The 20569-nt window shown below is 50.1% G+C and overlaps 1 long non-coding RNA gene across 1 annotated transcript; it reads left to right on the top strand.

Annotated features, from left to right (window-relative positions):
• The first annotated feature begins 5765 nt into the window (after positions 1-5765).
• LOC144496818 (uncharacterized) lies at positions 5766-6540 on the top strand. The gene is made up of 2 exons (XR_013498436.1): positions 5766-5946; positions 6094-6540. It is a non-coding gene; the product is annotated as an uncharacterized LOC144496818 (long non-coding RNA).
• The last annotated feature ends 14029 nt before the right edge of the window (positions 6541-20569 follow it).

Raw genomic sequence — 20569 nt, 5'->3', positions numbered from 1 at the left:
TCACCCTCGGGGTGGAGATATTATTGAAAAGTTTTGATTCTTGTTGCTATCATTCACTCGCTGGAAGCGTCATGGCGACGGATTTAGTGACTGAGCTGGAGAGTCGCTTCTTCCCCGAAAACCTGCTGAGCAACGAGGACTGGGGGAAGGAGAAGAGAGGAGGGGGTGAGGAGAGGAGGAGGGGGGCGGAGAGGAGGAGGAGGGGGGCGGAGAGGAGGAGGAGGGGGAGAGGAGGAGGAGGGGGGCGGAGAGGAGGAGGAGGGGGGCGGAGAGGAGGAGGAGGGGGGCGGAGAGGAGGAGGAGGGGGGCGGAGAGGAGGAGGAGGGGGGCGGAGAGGAGGAGGAGGGGGCGGAGAGGAGGAGGAGGGGGAGAGGAGGAGGAGGAGGGGGGCGGAGAGGAGGAGGAGGAGGGGGGCGGGGAGGAGGAGGGGGGCGGGGAGGAGGAGGAGGAGGGGGGCGGGGAGGAGGAGGAGGAGGGGGGCGGGGAGGAGGAGGAGGAGGAGGGGGGCGGGGAGGAGGAGGAGGAGGGGGGCGGGGAGGAGGAGGAGGAGGGGGGCGGGGAGGAGGAGGAGGAGGGGGGCGGGGAGGAGGAGGAGGAGGGGGGCGGGGAGGAGGAGGAGGAGGGGGGCGGGGAGGAGGAGGAGGAGGGGGGCGGGGAGGAGGAGGAGGAGGAGGAGGAGGGGGGCGGGGAGGAGGAGGAGGAGGGGGGCGGGGAGGAGGAGGAGGAGGGGGGCGGGGAGGAGGAGGGGGGCGGGGAGGAGGAGGAGGAGGAGGGGGGCGAGGAGGAGGAGGGGGGCGGGGAGGAGGAGGAGGAGGAGGGGGGCGGGGAGGAGGAGGAGGAGGAGGGGGGCGGGGAGGAGGAGGAGGAGGGGGGCGGGGAGGAGGAGGAGGGGGAGGAGGGGGTCGGGGAGGAGGAGGAGGAGGGGGTCGGGGAGGAGGAGGAGGGGGGGTCGGGGAGGAGGAGGAGGAGGGGGTCGGGGAGGAGGAGGAGGGGGGGTCGGGGAGGAGGAGGAGGGGGGGTCGGGGAGGAGGAGGAGGGGGGGGCGGGGAGGAGGAGGAGGGGGGGGCGGGGAGGAGGAGGAGGGGGGGGCGGGGAGGAGGAGGAGGGGGGGGCGGGGAGGAGGAGGAGGGGGGGGGGCGGGGAGGAGGAGGAGGGGGGGGCGGGGAGGAGGAGGAGGGGGGGCGGGGAGGAGGAGGAGGGGGTCGGGGAGGAGGAGGAGGAGGAGGAGGGGGGCGGGGAGGAGGAGGAGGAGGAGGAGGGGGGCGGGGAGGAGGAGGAGGAGGAGGGGGGCGGGGAGGAGGAGGAGGAGGAGGGGGCGGGGAGGAGGGGGGCGGGGAGGAGGGGGGCGGGGAGGAGGGGGGCGGGGAGGAGGAGGAGGAGGAGGGGGGCGGGGAGGAGGAGGAGGAGGAGGGGGGCGGGGAGGAGGAGGAGGGGGGCGGGGAGGAGGAGGAGGGGGGCGGGGAGGAGGAGGAGGGGGGCGGGGAGGAGGAGGAGGGGGGCGGGGAGGAGGAGGAGGGGGGCGGGGAGGAGGTGGAGGGGGGCGGGGAGGAGGTGGAGGGGGGCGGGGAGAAGGAGGAGTAGGAGGGGGGCGGAGAGGAGAGGGGGAGGGGGGGGCGGAGAGGAGGAGGAGTAGGAGGGGGGCGGAGGGGGGAGGGGGACGGTGAGGAGAGGGGGAGGGGGGGCGGTGAGGAGAGGGGGTGGAGGGGGGGGAGGACAGGGAGGGGCGGAGGGGGGTGGAGAGGGGAGGGGGGGGGGAGGGGATGGGGGTGGGGGTGAGGGGAGGAAAGGGAGGGGTGTAGAGGGTGGAGGGGGGAAGGGGTGAGAGGGGGAAGGGGTGAGGAGGGGAAGGGGTGAGGGGGGGAAGGGGGCCAGGAGCGGAGGGGGGGAGGGAGTTGGATGGGGGGGAGGGGGATGGGGGGGAGGGCGGATGGGGGGGAGGGCGGGGAGGGAGGAGGAGGGGGGGAAGGAGGGGGATGGGGGGGAGAGCGGAGGGTGTAGTGGAGGACGGAGAGGGGAGTGGTTTAGGGGGAGGGAAAGGGGTGGAGCTGGGGGAGGAAGGGTGGAGCTGGGGGAGGGAAGGGGGAGGGGGAGGAGAGGGGGGGAGGGGGAGGAGAGGGGGGGAGGGGGAGGAGAGGGGGGAGAAGGAGGGGGAGGGAGATGGGGGGAGGAGGACGGAGTGGGGGGTGGTGGGGGACGGGATGGGGGGGAGATGGGGGATGGGGGAGGTCGGAGGGGGTGGGGGCAGGGTGGGTTGAGGGGGGGAGGGGACGGGGTGAGGGGTTGGATGGGGAGGGGGATGGGGGGAGGGTGGGGAGGAGGGAGGCGGGGAGAGGGGTGGATGGGGGGAGGGCGGGGAGAGGGGGTGGATGGGGAGGGGAGGTGGGAGGAGGGTGGGTTGAGGAGGGGGCGGATGTCCGGGGGGGTTGAGGAGGCGGGCGGATGTCGGGGGGGTAGAGGACGCGGGTGGACGGGGGTTGGGGAGGGGGTGGAGGGGGGGTTGAGGAGGGATGGGGGGCCGGTGGGGGGAGTGAGGGGTCTTTGTTAACTATAGCTTCGGCATCGAGGGACCAGGACAGGTTGTTGATGACTGGAAACTCTCGGCCATTTCCACTTCATCCTCTTTGATGGAGACAGGAGCATGTCCTCCACTACGTTTCCTGAATATTTCTTTTTGTAAACTTTGTATTTCTCCCACAATTTGCGCCTCCATCTATTTCTGTGTTGTCGGCAAATTTGGCTGTAGTGCATTCACTTCCTTCCTCCAAGTTGTTAATATGTGTTATAAACATTGGCAGTCCCAGCACTGATCCTTGTGGAACCTCACTGGCTACAGGTTGCTCACCTGAATAATAATACCTTACCCCACTTGCTGTTTCCTGCCCATTAACCAATTCTCTATCGATGCCAATATACTAGCTCCAACACCATTAGCTCTAATCTTATGAATTAACCATTTGGGAGTTACCTTGTTGAACGCCTTCTCCAAGTCCAGATACAATACATTCCCTTTATCCACTCTGGTTGAGACTTAGAAACATAGAAAAACTACAGCACAAACAGGCCCTTCGGCCCACAAGTTGTGCCGAACACATCCCTACCTTCTCGACCTACCTATAACCCTCCATCCTATTAAGCTCCATGTACTCATCCAGGAGTCACTTAAAAGACCACCACTGACGGCAGCTGAACCTGTCCAAGTCCTTCTGCAGCCCACCCACCCCCCCCACTTCCTCACTACTACCTGAACCTCGACATATCTTTGTATCATCTGCAAACTTAGCAACACTGCCTTCAGTTACTGCCTCCAAATCATTAATGTATATTGTGAAAAGTCGTGGTCCCAGCACTGACCCCTGAGACACACTACTAGTCACCAGCTGCCATTCTGAAAAAGACCCCTTGATCTCCTGGATTATCTCTGGACCTGGATTGATTTATAGATTTAACTTCCAATTTCCACCCCTCTCTCACCTTCAGTGATCCATCTCTGACACTTCACTTCCCTTCCTTGACCCCTCTCTCCATTTCTGGTGATAGGCTGATCGCCAATATTCATTATAGACCCACGATTCCCGCAGCCACCTCGATGACAGCTCCTGACACCTCACTCCCTGTAAGTGTCCATCCTGTTCTCCCTGTTTTTCCACCTCTGCCTCATCTGTTCTGATGATGCCACCTTCGACGTGCTTTTGACGTGCCTGTTCGTTTGGGTGAAGTGAGATGGGGAGAAGTTGGTGGGAGACGAGAGGCGGGTAGTCGGTGGAGGATAAAGTTTTGAAAGTGACGCACACTATTTTTCAAATCTGACACAGACGATAGGAGGCCATTTTGCCCTTCGATGCTGCTTCGTCATTCCTTCCAGTCATGGCTGATCATCCAACTCGATAGCCTGATCCTGCTTTTTCCCCATAACCTTTAATCCCATTCCCCCCCAAGTGCTTTATCCAGCCGCCTCTTGAATACATTCAATGTTTTAGCATCAACTACTTCCTGTGGTCATGAATTCCACAGGCTCACCACTGTTTGGGTGGAGAAATGTCTCCTCACCTCCGTCCTAAATTGTCTATCCTGAATCCTCAGACTGTGACCCCTGGTTCTGGAGTCCCCCATCATCGGGAGTGTCCTCCCTGCATCTACCCTGCTGAGTCCTGTTGGAATTTTATACGTCTCTATGAGATCGCCCCTCATTCGTTTGAACTCCAGTGAAAACAATCCGAACCTAGTCAATCTCTCCTCATACATCAATCCTGCCATCCCTGCAATCAGCCTGGTCAACCTTCGCTGCACTCCCTCGAGAGCAAGAACATCCTTCCTCAGAAAACGAGACCAAAACTGCACACAATACTCTAGGTGTGGCCTCATCAAGGTCCTGTATAACTGCGACAACACATCCCTGCTCCTGTACTTGAAACCTCTCACAATAAAGGCCACCATGCCATTTGCCTTCTTTACCGCCTGCTGCACCTGCATGCTTACCTTCAGCGACTGGTGCACAAGGACACCCAGGTCCCACTGCACACTCCCCTCTCTCAATTTACAGCCATTCAGGTAGTAAATTGCCTCCTTGTTTTTGCTTCCAAAATTAATAACTTCACATTTATCCAAATTATATTGCAGCTGCCATCGAATTGCCCACTCACCCAACCTGTCCAAATCATTCTGAAGGATCTCTGCATCCTCGTCACAGTTCACCCTCCCACCCAACTTGGTATCATCTGCAAACTTTGAGATGTTACATTTTGTTTCCTCATCCAAATCATTAATATATATTAATATATATATTATGAATCGCTGGGGTCCCAGCACTGATCCCTGTGGCACCCCACTAGTAACTGCCTCCCCACTAGTAACTGCCTCCCAATTTACAAAGCACCCATTAATTCCTATTCTTTGTTTCCTCTCTGCCAACCAGTTTTCTATTCATCTCAATACACTTCCCCAATCCCATGCGCTTTAATCTTGCACGATAATCTCTTGTGCGGGACTTTGTCAAACGCTTTCTGATCACACACATTGAAATCCCCTGAAATGGGTGGAGGGTCTTTTGGATGTGGGGAGTTCAAGGTCAACATGAGGAGGCAAATAAAAGGATACATAATGATGAGGTAACTGGATGTTAACTGGGCTCAGTTATGTTCTCCTCTCTCTGGTGAAGCCCACGCAGCAGGAGGTTTATTCCCAGCTCATTGGTCTCATAACATTGAGAACCCAGCAAGGTGTGAAGCTGCAGTTCATTCTGTGCCATTTGCCATCAGTTGCAGTCAGGGGCAGGGAGGGAGGTGGATGTCTCCAAGGGGCACTGCTGGTGGATGGCAGCCAACTTGCGACAAACCCTCCGTCTTCCTGGGCAAATGGTCATTCCTGACGAGGCTCATGTGTTCAGTGTGTCTAAAATGACAAGGCAATGGTCTCCCTGTATAGTCTCAGGCAGTGGAATCAAACAGGACAGTGTCAGAGGGAGGCTTCTCACACGAGGCTTCCATCACCCTGGTCAAAGAGCAATGTCTCCATGTACATTCATGTATGAACAGGAGGAACACCCATCTCTGATTCTCCAGGATGGTCATTCCCCTTAAAGGAGTGAGGTGGGGATGTTATGTCTGAACGGAACCCAGGCAAAGAGCTTCACACTGGCCTGCAGGTTTTGAATTGGAGGGAAATTTGTAAAGGCCTCACTAAATTTATTATTTCAATCAATTCACAGATGTGCTGAGATCAAAATTGATGATTTAAGCTGCAGACAACCCTGCCATGGTCCTGGCCCAATCGGATGAAGAGAAGGAAGGTTTGTCACAGATTGACAGTGTCAGGAGGATCAATGGCCTGAACAGTAAGAGGCAGCAGAGCCTCAAAGATCAAGATTCTGATGGACAGGGTCCACAGCAATGCTGATCACTGGTCTAAACACAGGAGCGTCTCGTTTCAGACAATCTTGGCAACTCCCAGGTGTCACCGGGTTTTAACGGACCACGGAGATTATAGGGCTGGTTCCCAGGGACAGTGTAGAAAACATGGCTGATGACACCAGTTCACTGTCCGCAGAATGCTGCTGAGGGCAACAAGCATAATGCACATCCCTCCAGCAGGGTCCAGATTGAGCAGTAACAGGGCTGCTTAAGATGAGGTTCAGATGTTTGAGCTGCTCAGGCAGGCCTTCCAATACTCACCACAGAGAATGTTCCAGATCATCATTGTCTGCTGCACCCTGCGCAACCTCGTGCCACAGAGCGGAAATGTTTTTCCTGAGGGAGACATGAGGGAGCGAGATGTCTCCAATGATGACTATGATAAAGGGGATGGATCTCCCAGGGGCCAGGATGTCACTGAGCCACACGCAGAGTCGATATCAGGGGAATGATGTGGCAGACAGACCCATGTCAATCTGATAGCTCCCAGATTCCAGGCAGAGTAAGCTGCTGATATATTTGTCTTTTTTTTCCATCCTTTCTTGGCTGGAAGGCCTTGAATTTTTTTATGGGTGTTGTTTTCCTCTCATAACTTGATTTATGAAAGCAGAATTAAATTTCACTCGTTACTGTCTTCCCTGCTGTGTGTTTGATCCTTTGCCTGTGCCAAACTATGTTACAATGCAGAGTCCTGATGCTAAATGCACACATTAGGACCTGCACAGCTCTGTTCCCCCATAACATCAGACACCTTCCAGTAGAATTGTGATTTCAACCATGCACTCACAAAGTCTGTGTGTACAGCAGCTTGGAAACAATATCAAATCTAAACTCACCAGGGATGCACATGTCACCGTGACACCTGCTCCCAATGGGAACTGGCAGAGAGCTCTTTCAGGCAGAACCGGATAGATGGGCCCACAGGGAGGAACAACATTTGACCCATTGAAATTGCTGCTCCGTGCAGATTGATGGATGGTCATGTTCCTGCTCCTGGTTGGACAGGAGCAGGAACATCATTCGTACATCATAAACCCATATTCATGCCAATGTATTTGGAAATAACATCGTAGTCCACTCACTGAGTGTCCCTCACCTGCACTGTGTGTTCCTGAAGGGCAACCACTCCAGACCCTCCAACCTCAGAGACCACTATAAGTCTCAGTCCTAGATGGCCTTCGCTTAATCAGAGCCTGGATCTGCTATTTTGTCCTGCGGTGGGTAAGGAAACTATAACTGGCTGCAATACTCCAGGTGTGGTCTCATCACGGCCCTGTACAGCTGCAGTAAGACATCATTGCTCCTGTACTCGAGCCCCCTGACAATGAAGGCAAACAACCGTTTGCCTGAACACCAGAAAATGATGGATAATCTCAGCAGGTTTGACAGCATCTGTGGAGAGAGAATGGAGGCAAATGTTGAGTCTGAATAACACTTCGTCAGAGCCCTGGTTTGATTCCCGGCTTGGTCATTGTCTGTATGGAGTTATCATTTTCTCCCCGTGCCTGCGTGAATTTCCTTCAGGTGCTCTGGTTTCTTCCCACAGACCGAAAGACATGCTGGTTAGATGCAATGGCCATGCTAAATTCTGGTCCCTTGGTGGCGACCAAGGGATTTTCACAGTAACTTCATTGCAATGCTAATGTAAGCCGACTTGTGACACTAATAAATAAACTTAAACTTAGAATTGGATCCATTATTTTATCTTGTCTCTCTGTGTTCTTCTTAACTAAATGAATCACTTCACATTTCTCCGTTTGAACTCTGCCTGTAGTCTGATCTAATTGAAAGGCGGAAGGGATTCCAGTGGCTGAATTGTCTGCTCCTGTTGCTTTCTTTCTACACCAGCTCAGTCAATCTGGTGAGATGTTCAACCAACACCACCTCTGCCTCAAGTGGGTGTTCAGATCCCCTGGTAAAGAGGAGCAGGGGAGTTCCTCTATCAAACAGCACTAACCAAATAAAGATAAAATGTTCATCCCAGTAATCTCTCACTTTGGGATTTTGCTGTGTGCAAAATATTTGCTTCATTTTCCTACATAATATCAGCTCCTGTAATTGTGAGTAATTCAGGGCAGGTGCAGGTTAGCTCTACTGACTCACAGCGCCAGGGACCTGGATTCGATTGCCGGTTTGGGTCACTATCTGTGCAGAGTCTGCACGTTCTCCCCGTGTCTGTGTGAATTCCCTCCAGGTTGTCCGGTTTCCTCTCAGTCCGAAAGACGTGCTGGTCATTAGCAATGGTCATGCTAAATTTTCCCTCAGTGTACCCATATTGGAGTGTGGTCACTAGGAGATTTCAACAATGGCTTCATTGCAGTGTTAATGTAAACCTACTTGTGCCAGTAATAAATAAACTTTAAAGTTTCTGCGATGGGTTCAGACTCTGTGTGAAGTCAAGTCTTTCATTGTTACAAAGCGCACCGCTGCCACCTGCTGACAGAATCTCGGTGCTGCAGGAAAAAAATCCCTATTAAAAACGGCCCAAGAAGTGGGGACTGTCCCTGAAGGATCACGAGGCAGGATGAGGGCGAATGGTCTCTTGTGTTCGATCATCCATTGATTCTTGTGTAACCATACACTCAGATTTGATCAAATCTACATTCTGACAATTGAGATGGTTCAATCTCATCGTTTGATACATTTCGTGGCCACCATTGAGAAAGAATAGCAACAGAATCCACAATTAGGTGGGAAATATACACACGTTCGGATTTTTCATTGATGGTTAAGGTATAATATGCGTTGCAATATTTATCTGCCTATCAATTGAGCTAAAAAAAAAACTTGATTAAAAATAAGTCATTGTTGTCTCAACAAAAGTCTTTGAGGACAGTAACGGGGGAGAGTAAATGATTGGTGAACTCAGGAAGTGAACAGGATCGCTGTCAGCCTTGGTATCAAAACCCAGACTTGGACAAATCCGCTCCAATCTGCTGCACTCGGATTGTCGGTTCTTCTGCAGAATATCGCGATGTGATTTACACTGGGGAACAAATCTCTCACCGCACCTCCTTAGACTCGGCAGAGGGTCACAGGGAAACGGAGGCTGAGAAAATCCCCTGTGAAAGCATTGAATCCATCTCCAATGTGTCCTGTATTATAACATTCCCCTGTCTCTCTGGATTACTTGTTCAGTGACAATAACACTGCGCCACGGCCTCCCCAGCTGGTAGCGAACCACCTTTTGTAACCGGAGCTGTTCATCTGGTCAGAATACTGGAATTCGCCCCCTAACGGCATTGTGGGTCAACCCACAGCACATGGACTGCAGCGATTCAAGGAGGCAGCTCCCCACCACCTTCTGAAAGGCAACTAGGAATGGGCAATAAATACTGTGAGAAGTCTCACAACACCAGGTTAAAGTCCAACAGGTTTATTTGGTAGCAAATACCATAAGCTTTCGGAGCACTGCTCCTTCGTCAGATGGAGTGGTCTCTGTTCTCAAACAGGGCACAGACACAGAAATCAAATTACAGAATACTGATTAGAATGCAAATCTCTACAGCCAGCCTGGTCTTAAATGCACAGACAATGTGGGTGGAGGGAGCATTCAACACAGATTAAAGAGATGTGTATTGCCTCCAGACAGGACAGCTTGTGAAATTGTGCAAGTCCAGGAGTCAAGCTGTGGGGGTTACTGATAATGTGACATAAATCCAACATCCCGGTTTAGACCGTCCTCATGTGTGCGGAACTTGGCTATCAGTTTCTGCTCAGTGACTCTGCGCTGTCGTAAATACTGGCCAGCCAGCGACAAATAAAAAAAAATGTTGGGAGGGAATCGGACTCAGTGAAAGTGAAGGGACGGTAATCTCTCTGTGAATCAGGATGGTGTGTGGCTTGGAGGGAACTTGCAGCTAATGGTGTCCCCCCTGTGTCTGATGTTCTCTTTCTTCTCAGTGGTAAAGCTCGCGTGTTTGGAAGTTGTCGAGGAGGTTTGGTGAGTCGGTGAAACGCACCTTATATTCGTGTTGTTATTCTTCTGTTCAGATCCTTTCTGTCCAAAACACATCGGGAAAGAATCTTCACTTCATCCCCAAGTTGAGGTGCCAGGGGAGATTCAGCGGCCTAGCAATTTCTTAGTGAAATAGGGAGATTTTACCCAGTGTCGGAAAAGGATGACGGGGGGACAGGAAGATCCTCCCAGAGATTCAGGCCGGGGTAGTGGAAGGCAGAGTCAAAGCCCATCCCATTGAAACTCTGGGGAATCGAGGCCGAGTCTGTTCATTCTCTTTTCATTGGACAATTTTCAGTTGAAATAACTTTGTAAATATGGATTTGGCCCGATCCAAATACAATATTACATAACAATCATAATATGATCTCGCAATAGAAAGTGACCCTTTGGCCCATTGTGTCTGTGATCATTCAGAGCTCGTCCCCACTTCTTAAAAAACATAGAAATCTACAGCACAAAACAGGCCCTTCGGCCCCACAAGTTGTGCCGAACATATCCCTACCTTTCAGGCCTACCTATAACCCTCCATCCTATTAAGTCCCATGTACTCATCCAGGAGTCTCTTAAAAGACCCTATTGAGTTTGCCTCCACCACCACTGACGGCAGCCGATTCCACTCGCCCACCACCCTCTGTGTGAAAAACTTCCCTCTAACATTTCCCCTGTACCTACCCCCCCCCCCCCCCCGCCCCCCACCCCCAGCACCTTAAATCTGTGTCCTCTCGTAGCAGCCATTTCCACCCTGGGAAAAAGCCTCTGAGAGTCCACCCGATCTATGCTTCTCAACATCTTATATACCTCTATTAGGTCTCCTCTCATCCTACGTCTCTCCAAGGAGAAAAGACCGAGCTCTCTCAGCCTATCCTCATAAGGCATGCCACTCAATCCAGGCAACATCCTTGTAAATCTCCTCTGCACCCTTTCAATCTTTTCCACATCCTTCCTGTAATGAGGCGACCAGAACTGAGCACAGGGTCTTATATAGCTGCATCATTATCCCCGGACTCCTAAACTCAATCCCTTGATTGATAAAGGCCAGCACACCATACGCCTTCTTAACCACTTCCTCCACCTGCGGGGCCGATTTTAGAGTCCTATGGACCCGGACCCCAAGGTCCCTCTGATCCTCTACTGTACTAAGAGTCTTTCCCTTTATATTAAACTCCTTCATCCCATTCGACCTGCCAAAATGGACCACTATGCATTTATCTGGGTTGAAGTCCATCTGCCACTTGTCCGCCCAGTCTTGCATCCTATCTATGTCCTTCTGTAACTTCTGACATCCCTCCAGACTATCCACAACCCCCCCAACCTTCGTGTCATCGGCAAACTTACCAACCCATCCCTCCACTTCCTCATCCAGGCCATTTATGAAAATGACAAACAGCAAGGGTCCAGAACAGATCCCTGAGGCACACCACTTGTGACCGACCTCCAATTAGAAAAAGACCCATCTATACACACTCTCTGCCTCCTTTGGGCAAGCCAGTTCTGGATCCACAGGGCAGCAACCCCTTGGATCCCATGCCCTCTCACATTTTCGAGAAGCCTTGCATGGGGGACCTTATCGAACGCCTTGCTAAAATCCATATAAACCACATCTACCGCTTTCGCTTCGTCAATGTGTTTAGTCACATTTTCGAAGAACTCCACCAGGCTCGTAAGGCAGGATCTGTCTTTGACAAAGCCACGCTGAGTATTCTTGAGCATACTAAACCTCTCTAAATGCTCATAAATCTTGTCCCTCAGGGTCTTCTCCATCAGCTTACCAACCACTGAGGTTAGACTCACCAGTCGGTAATTTCCTGGGCTATCCCTATTCCCCTTCTTGAAAATAGGAACCACATCTGCAATCCTCCAATCCTCCAGCACCTTTCCCATCTCCATCGACGACGCAAAGATCATCGCCAGAGGCTCTGCAATCTCTTCCCTCGACTCCCACAGTAACCTGGGGTACATCCCATCTGGACCCGGCAATTTATCTATCTTGATGCCATTCAAAGATTCCAGCACAACCTCTTTGTTAAAGTCCACATACTCAATCTTTTCAGTCCACCGCAAGCCCACAGTACATCCACCCATGTCCTTCTCCTCTGTGAAAACCGAGGCAAAATACTCATTAAGCACCTCTGCCATTTTTACTGGTTCCGCACAGATTTTCCCGCCTTCACCCTTTAGAGGCCCTATTCCTTCACGTCTCATCCTTTTACTCTTCACATATTTATAGAACGCCTTCGGGTTTTCCTTAATTCTACTTGCCAAGGCCTTCTCGTGACCCCTTCTGGCTCTCCTAATTTCCTTCTTTAGTCCCTTCCTACAAGCCGTATACTCATCTAGATCCCTATCTTCGCCAAGCTCTCTGAACCTTTTGTATGCTTTCCTTTCCTTCTCGACTAGGTCCTGCACAGCTTTCGCGCACCACGGTTCCTTTAACCTACAACTCCTCCCTGTCTGCTCGGAACATTGTCCTGTAGAACCTTAGACAGATATTCCTTGAAAAACTGCCACCTCTCTTCAGTAGATTTCCCCGAGAACACCTCCTTCCAATTTACTCCTCTAATTTGCTGCCTTATGTCTTCCTATTTCCCCTTACTCCATATAAACGCTTTCCTAGCTTGCCTGATCCTCTCTTTTTTCAATGCAAGCATAAAGGAGATAGAGTTATGATCGCTATCCTCAAGATGCTCTCCCACTGAGAGATCTGACACCTGTGCAGGCTCATTGGTCAGTATCAGTACAAGTACAGCCTCTCCTCTTATAGGCTTGTCCACATGCTGTGTCAGGAAACCCTCCTGAACACACCTAACGAACTCCTCCCCATCCAATCCCCTTACCCTAGGAATATTCCAATCTATTGGAATTGTGGATAGCGAAGAGCATTGTCAGGCAATGCAGCAGGATATAGATAGGCTGGAAAATTGGGCGGAGAGGTGGCAGATGGAGTTTAATCCGGATAAATGCGAAGTGATGCATTTTGGAAGAAATAATGTAGGGAGGAGTTATACAATAAATGGCAGAGTCATCAGGAGTATATAAACACAGAGGGACCTCGGTGTGCAAGTCCACAAATCCTTGAAGGTGGCAACACAGGTGGAGAAGGTGGTGAAGAAGGCATATGGTATGCTTGCCTTTATAGGACGGGGTATAGAGTATAAAAGCTGGAGTCTGATGATGCAGCTGTATAGAACGCTAGTTAGGCCACATTTGGAGTACTGCGTCCAGTTCTGGTCGCCGCACTACCAGAAGGACGTGGAGGCATTGGAGAGAGTGCAAAGAAGGTTTACCAGGATGTTGCCTGGTATGGAGGGTCTTAGCTATGAGGAGAGATTGGGTAGACTGGAGTTGTTCTCCTTGGAAAGACGGAGAATGAGGGGAGATCTAATAGAGGTATACAAGATTATGAAGGGTATAGATAGGGTGAACAGTGGGAAGCTTTTTCCCAGGTCGGAGGTGACGATCACGAGGGGTCACGGGCTCAAGCTGAGAGGGGCGAAGTATAACTCAGATATCAGAGGGACGTTTTTTACACAGAGGGTGGTGGGGGCCTGGAATGCGCTGCCAAGTAGGGTGGTGGAGGCAGGCACGCTGACACCGTTTAAGACTTCCCTGGATAGTCACATGAGCAGCCTGGGAATGGAGGGATACAAACGATTGGTCTAGTTGGACCAAGGAGCGGCACAGGCTTGGAGGGCCGAAGGGCCTGTTTCCTGTGCTGTACTCTTCTTTGTTCTATGTTTGGGAAATTAAAGTCTCCCATCACAACAACTCTGCTATTATTGCAACTCTCCAGGATCTGTTTCCCTATCTGCTCCTCCACCTCCCTCTCACTATTGGGCGGCCTATAGAAAACTCCCAGCAAAGTGATCGACCCCTTCCCACTCCGAACTTACACCCACAGAGACTCTGTAGACAATCCCGCCACAGCATACACCTTCTCTACAGCTGTGACACTATCCCTGATCAGCACTGCCACTCCACCCCCTCTCTTGCCTCCCTCCCTGTCCTTCCTGAAACATCTGAATCCCGGCACCTGTAGTCGCCAGTCCTGTCCCTGAGACATCCAAGTCTACGTAATGGCCACCACATCACACTTCCAGGCATCGATCCACGCTCTGAGCTCATCCCCTTTATTCACTATGCTCCGGGCATTAAAGTAAACACATCTCAATCCTTTAGTCTGAGCTCTCCCCTTCTCTATCCCCCGTCCATCCTCCCTCTTGCACCGTCTATAACCCTTCTCTGTTTGCGAGCTAAGTTCCTCGCTCCCAGTCACCTCGTCTCGATCCCCTCCCCCCGTTTGGGCCGTTTTTAATGGGGAATTCTTTCCTGCAGCACTGAGATTCTGTCAGCAGGTGGCAGCGGTGCGCTTTGTAACAATGAAAGACTTGAGTTCACACAGAGTCTGAATCCATCCCAGAAACTTACTGAACCCGCAATGAATCACTCAGAGCAGCAGCAGCACCCGTCACAGTTAAATCCCATAGAATGTTCTCTGATAACGGCACTCATCTATTATCTTCATTAATCCCACCAATAAAATGACACTATAAATTAACAATGAACAATGCAGATATTCTCTCCGGTAAATCCTGCAGCCGACGAAGTGGGTTACGTTGTCCTGCAAGGTGCCGAGTGTCGTGTGTGCTGTTGGAGCTGCACTTTACCAGGCAAATTGAGAATATCACTTCATAATCCTGACTTGTGCCTTTTAAAGGGTGGGCAGAATTTGGCAGATGTGTTGCCTACTGCAGAATTCCCAGCCTCTGATCTTGTCCAGCAGTTTTTATATGATCCGCCCAGCTAAGTTTCTGGTCAACGCCACCACACATCGTTGATGGTGAGGGACTCAGCGCCGGCGATGCTGCTGAATAACAAGAGGCGCTGGTTAGATTCTCTCTTGTTGAAGATGGAATTTGAGTGACGCGAATGTTACTGACCACTTATCATCCCAAGACAGAATGTGTTCCAGCTGCAGACTGTTTCAGTATCTGAGGAGCTGTGAATGGTACTGAGCACTGTACAATCATCAGTGAAAATCCCCACTTCAAATCTAATATCGGAGAGAAGCTCAGTGAAACTCATTGCCTGGTGTCTGGAAGCCATGGGGAGTTTCCGCGCTTTCTCATTCAAATTGCTGAGGTCACATTTCTGTGGGTGAATCCCGTCCCGGTTCTCTTCAGCTCCCTGCTGTGTTACGGTATTTACACCGCAGTGAGTGGAAGTTATATATCAGACATTAACAGATTCAATCCGTAAAAAAAATATAAAATACAGAAAGCACTCAACAGGTCAGGTAGCATCAATAGAGAGAGCAACAGAATTCGGTTGACATTCTGGAAAATCCACATATGAATGAAAAAAAAAGAAAATGATGTGACACTATTTTGAATACTGATTTGAAAGTCTGTCTGTATTGATCATGATGTGTGAACTGATTGGATTTGTATGACATTAACACATAATATTTAACCAGTGGAAAAACAATTCAGTTGCTGCACTGGAATGTTAGTGGAGTCACAATTATCATTTATCTCTGGTTTGTTTGGTCTGTCTCAACACTGAACGCATCAGTGAATTGGCCCTGAAATCTGTAATGATTTATTAAATATATTATCGAAACACTCTATCCATGAAAACCTTTGATATTGTGGCTATTATTAAGCATTATAATTTACATTGTGAGTCCAGATACATTTCTAAAGAATCAAAGGTGACAGGAGGGAAAAATCTTTTTATAAAGGGGAAATGTTTCTGACTTGAAATGAACGGACTGAGAGGGAGGTGGAGGCAGAGACAGCCAGGGCCTTCAAAAGAGAATTGGATCTTTATCTGAAGAAGAATTTTCAGAACAATGGGGTAAAACAGGCGAGTGACATTGATCTTGCAGAGAGCTAGCACAGACTAATAGGGCCAAATGTTCTTCTTTTGTTCTTTCGCCGTTCTCGAATTCAGCGATTTTCCGAATTTTGATTCAATCATGACTGATCTGTCCCTCAGCTCCATTTAATCACCTTAGCTCCAATTCACTACAGTTTACATCAATCCAATCTAGAATCCATAAGAAATACCAACAGCTTCCTCCTGTTCCTCAAGAATAAGGGGATCTGGAATTCTATCCATCATCACACGCACTAGGAAGGTGCAGAGGAGATTCGCCAGGTTGTTGCCTGTGCTGGAGCATTTCAGCTATGAAGAGAGGTTGGAGAGACTTTTTTTCCTTACAGCACAGAAGGCTGGGAGGTGCATGGGTGGGGTGGGGAACTGGTCGATGTGTGCACAATTATGACAGTCATATATCGGGTAGATAGGACGAAACTCCCGCCGCCCCCCCCACCCCCCCGCAATTCCCGCCCCTCCCCCTCCCTTAGTAGAGGGATCAATAACTAGGGACATAGATTTAAAGCCAGGGCAGGAGATTTAGAGGGGATTTTAGGAAAAACCTTTTCACCCAGAGTGTGGTGAAAACCTGGAACTCACGACATGAAATGGTGATAGTGGCTGGAAACCGCAAAACATTTAAGAAGCATTTAGATGAGCACTCGAACGCCATCGCATACAAGGCTACGGACCAAGTGCTGGAAAATGGGATTAGAATAGATCGGTGCTTGATGGCAGGCGCAGACACAATGGCCAAAGGGCCTCTTTCTGTGCTGTAAAATTCTATGACCATATGACTCGACGATCCGCATCTGAAGTGCTGTACGTGCAGGGCAATGGACTAGGTGTTGGAAAATTGGATTAAAATGAGCGGCTAGTTTATTTTTCCTCTGTTTGTTTGGCCGGCACAGACAAGATGGGCTGAATGGCTTCTTTCTAGCCCATATCTTTTGAATGGTTCTGTGCTATAATACTCCGGAGTTGCCTGCATGAGCGCAGCTCCTTCAGTCATTTCATGATGATATGTGAAGTGAATAATATTGGCTGAAACCTGGTTTAAGTGATGTTGTGGACCTCAGGGCGAGGCCAGGTTTGACGCTTCTGACTGAGGATTGTGTCAAATGCTTCACCTTGTATTTTGCATTAATGTTCTGAGCTCTCCCATCATCGAGGACTGGGATATTTGTGGAGTCCCTTCACCCTTCTTTAATTACATTAAACTCTATATAATTCTTGTTGTGGCTCTCTATAATCCTTAGCTGCATGAAATCTTGAAGTTCCAGTTCTGCCTGTCCAGGACAGTCGATATGCATGACTACAAATTATATCAGAACCAGATTTTATGATAGTTAAAACAATATGTTTTTATTATACACACTCAAAATCTAGATATAGTTATAAAGGCTTTCCTTCTGTATAAAAATAATGTAAGTTAACAAACTTTTAATAAGCACGAATATTTAAAATGCGCATATATATCTCTGAACTTTAGGCTTATTTGGCTGCTGCGGATCAGAAGAAGTTGCAAATCAGCATCGACACAGACTTAATACGGACAGTGTGGTTTCTGAAAACAAAAAAGAACAAAACAAACCTTTTCACAGCAGCAATCGGGCCGGAGCGGCCGGAGGACGGCAGCTGGTCACATTAAGAATTCTCTTCTCTGGCATTCAACAAAAGTGGATTTAATCACGGTTTAGTTAAAATGTGGACGATTTAATCAATGCCTCAGGCGGCCCATGAAAGGACAACAAGGAAGCAACCGCGTGTTGGATCAGGACAGAGCCAGGTACACTGCCAAAGGAAAGCAACGTGAGCTGCAGGAGAGCGTAACAGTGCAATAGTCTGAACTCATCGGTACAGGTTTACAGCCCTACGAATCTTAGAGCTCAATACCGTTTCCCAATCTGTATTCAAAGAGAAAATTCTGCGAATACTCATTTGTAGAGAGAGAGAGAACCAGAGTGCAGGTTTTAGTGGATGGCATGCTCATTTCTAATGAAAGCTCGCACATTCTCATTGATGGATCCATTTCACAAATCCTTTTCTACACCCTACCCGATGCCTTCACATGCTCGAAACTGCGGTGCCCAGAATTTGCCACAATACTCGAGTTGAGGCCGAAACAATGTTTTAGAAGTGGTTCACTCTGAATTACAGTCACATTGAACTCGAAACGTGAACTCTGCTTCTCTCCACAGATGCTGCCGGACCCGCTGCTTTTATTCAGCATGTTCTGTTTTTTTCTTTTTTCTAATGAATTGACATCTAGATCTCAACATAGGACCAAAGTAGGCCATTCAGCCCCTTGAAAATGTTCAGACATTTAGTTACATTGCGGTTAATCTCTATCTTAAATCCATAGTCCATATCCTGCAAGTAATGATCTGAAATTCATGTTTTTCTGTTTCATAATGAAATTCCAGCTCTGGTTAAGACTAATGATTCTGAAAGACTATGTGAGGGGTGAGAGTGTGTGAGAGGTGAGGGTGGAGAGTGTGTGAGGGGCGAGGGTGGAGAGTGTGTGAGAGGTGGGGGTGCAGAGTGTGTGAGGGGTGAGGATGAAGAGTTTGTGAGGATGGGGTGGAGAGTGTGTGGGTGATGAGGATGAAGAGTGTGTGAGGGGTGGGGTGGAGAGTGTGTGAGAGGTCGGGGTGCAGAGTGTGTGAGGGGCGAGGATGAAGAGTGTGTGAGGGTGGGGTGGAGAGTGTGTGGGTGATGAGGATGAAGAGTGTGTGAGGGGTGAGGGTGGAGAGTGTGTGAGGGGTGAAAGTGAAGAGCGTGTGAGGGGTGAGAGTGAAGGGTGTGTGAGGGGTGGGGCGAAGACTGTGTGAGGGGTGGGTGAAGAGTGTGTGGCGAGGTGGGGGTGAAGAGTGTGAGAGGGGAGGACAGTGTGTGAGGGGTGAGGGTGAAGAGTGTGTGAGGGGTGAGAGTGAAGAGTATGTGGGGGGGGTGAGTGTGAAGAGTGTGTGAGGGCTGGGGGTGGAGAGTGTGTGAGGGGTGGGGGTGAAGAGTGTGTGAGAGGTGGGGGTGAAGAGTGTGTGAGGGGTGGGAGTGAAGAGTGTGTGAGGGCTGGGGGTGAAGAGTGTGTGAGGGGTGGGGGTGAAGAGTGTGTGAGGGGTGGGGGTGAAGAGTGTGTGAGGGGTGGGGGTGAAGAGTGTGTGAGGGTGGGGGTGAAGATTGTGTGAGGGGTGGGGGTGAAGAGTGTGTGAGGGGTGGGGGCGAAGAGTGTGTGAGGGGTGGGGACTAGGGAGTGCCTCGGTGTTGGCGGGGGAGGGGGGGGATGTTTCTGGTCGGAGGAAGGGGGTGTGGCGCAAATGAAGCGGCGCACTGAGCCACTTTAACTGTTAATCCGCCACTGTCCTTGGGCCAGGCTCCGGTTAAAGTGACTGCTGTATTTTCCTTCATAGCGGATGCTCCTGAGATTGTGATTAATTGCTGTCGGGTGCAGTCAGGTTCTGGGATGGGTTGAGACTCTGTGTGAAATCAAGTCTTTCATTGTTACAAAGCGCACCGCTGCCACCTGCTGACAGAATCTCAGTGCTGCAGGAAAGAATTCCCCATTGAAAACGGCCCAAAAAGTGGGGACTGTCTTTGACTTTGACGGTCCAGTCCCACACGATGGGCCGAATGTTCTTTCTCCGTGTTGGGTCATTCTCGGATTCTTATGTACTCTTAGCCGTTATTCTGATCAAATCCACATCGTGAAAATTGATTTCATTCAATCCGATTCTTTGATTATATGTCCCATGATCATCATTGGGAAAGAGCAGCGAAAGAATCCCACATTAATATCCACAACCATGTGGAAAATACACACGGATTAGGATTCGCTATTAAAGCGTAAGTTTTGGGAAGTACTGCAGTGTTTAGCTGACTCTGATTTTGCACCACAAAAACCAATATGATTGTCATCATTGTTCCTACAGAAGGGTTTAAGTCCAGTAATTGTGGAGGACAAGTGATTGGTGAACTCAGGAATTGAACAGGATCACTGGCAATCTTTATATGGTAAGAAGTCTCACAATACCAGGTTAAAGTCCAACAGGTTTATTTGTAGCACAAGCCACAAGCTTTCAGAGTGCTGCTCCTTTATCAGGTGAGTGGGAGTTCTGTTCACAAACAGGGCATATAAAGACCCAAACTCAATTTGCAAAATAATGGTTGGAATGCGAGTCTTTACAGATAATCAAGTCATAGAGGTACAGACAATGTGAGTGGAGAGAGAGTTAAGCACAGGTTAGAGAGATGTGTATTGCCTCCAGCCAGGACAGTTAGTGAGATTTTGCAAGCCCAGGCAAGTCGTGGGTGTTACAGATAGTGTGACATGAACCCAAGATCCTGGTTAAGGCCGTCCTCATGTGTCCTCTTCGGTTCATGTCACACTATCTGTAACCCCCACGACTTGTCTGGGCTTGCAAAATCGCACTAACTGTCCTGGCTGGAGACAATACACATCTCTTTAACCAGTGCTTAACCCTCTCTCCACTCACATTGTCTGTACCTCTAAGACTTGATTACCTATAAAGACTGCATTCCAACCATTATTTTGTAAATTGAGTTTGTGTCTTTATATGCCCTGTTTGTGAACAGAACTCCCACCCACCTGATGAAGGAGCAGCACGCTGAAAGCTTGCGGCTTGTGCTACCAAATAAACTTTAACCTGGTGTTGTGAGACTTCTTACTGTGCTTACCCCAATCCAACGCCGGCATCTCCACAATCTTTATATGGACATTTTGGATTGGGAAAATCAACTCCAATCTGCTATACTCCGAGTGTCACTTCTTCTGATGAATATTCAGCTGAAATTCACTCTGCGCAGC

Source organism: Mustelus asterias, chromosome 8 (assembly GCF_964213995.1).
Source record: "Mustelus asterias chromosome 8, sMusAst1.hap1.1, whole genome shotgun sequence".
In the NCBI taxonomy this organism is placed as follows: domain Eukaryota; kingdom Metazoa; phylum Chordata; class Chondrichthyes; order Carcharhiniformes; family Triakidae; genus Mustelus; species Mustelus asterias.
The sequence above is the reverse complement of the archived record's forward strand: the minus strand, read 5'-3'. Positions and strand labels throughout refer to the sequence as shown.